Here is a 1124-nt window from a genome sequence, read left to right on the forward strand (position 1 = left end):
GAGCCACAACAGCTTGCGAATGAACCGTGTTGTGGGAGGCAGTGGGAAACCCTTTGGACTAGAAGCTCTTTAAGGCGAAGACTGCACCCCATAGCTGTGTCCCTGCAGGGATGGCCTGGTGAGGACACTCTGAGAAGGCAGTGTTAGTAGTGAGCATCCCCGTGTCTCCCAAGGAACAGATGAGCAGTGGGAAGGCGGGATGCAGGGATGCCACCTACTTCTGAGCAGGACCATGCCATGCTCTCATCCCTCAGCATGGCAGCCTCACAGACACCACTTTGCTCTGCCCTCACTCAGAGTTCACCCTTAAAAACCTTTTATCCTGCTCCTGGGAGCATCAGTATGAACTGGTCAGTCTGGCTGCATGTTGCTGGATTCACAAACAAAAGCAGGTGAGCTCTTAATAAATTATTCCTCTGCAAAAAAAGAGAGAGAAAATTGTTGCTGAGGTCCCCTCCAGCAGCTTCAACAGAGCAGACATCGCTGAGTGGCTGGTGGCAATGCCTGCAATGGGCTGTATTGGAGGTGGATGCAGTCCTTGCACTGGTTTTTCCTTGGTGGATCTTCCTGGAGAGCTTTGCCTTGGCCTTGTGCAGTCAGCTTGCTCAGCAAAGCTGCCCAGGTGAATGGGGCAGTATTTCCAACCCTCTCCCATGTCCTCCTGCATTCTCTACTGATGCGGCTCATATATTTCAGAGGTACCCTTCGAAGGCGCATGCATTGTACACCCAGTACAGACAGTACTTCAATACTCTGCAGAAAATCAGATACAAGAGCCAGCTGGAAATATCACCCTGCAATGGGTTATTTTTCCAAGTGCCCATGAGAAGTGATGGCACTGAGTGCAGAGGGTGATGCATTTTACAGAATATACACGGGGCCCTTATTTGCCACAGAGATGTGGAGTGGTGGAGATACATCTCTGTTGTGTAATTAATGGCTTCAAAATAATAAACCCCGAGCCTGTTGGCTAAGCCCGAATACCTCTGAGGGGTTCAGGAATCCCAGCTATGTATCTTTCAGGCGTTTCTTTCTCTGTTTTTGTTTTTTTGGGTTTTTTTGTGGGTTGTTTTTTTTTCGTGTGTGTGGGGGGGGGGTTCGTTGTGGGTCTTTTTTTTTTTTTT

Source organism: Mesitornis unicolor, unplaced genomic scaffold (genome assembly GCF_000695765.1).
Source record: "Mesitornis unicolor isolate BGI_N332 unplaced genomic scaffold, ASM69576v1 scaffold32182, whole genome shotgun sequence".
Taxonomy (NCBI): domain Eukaryota; kingdom Metazoa; phylum Chordata; class Aves; order Mesitornithiformes; family Mesitornithidae; genus Mesitornis; species Mesitornis unicolor.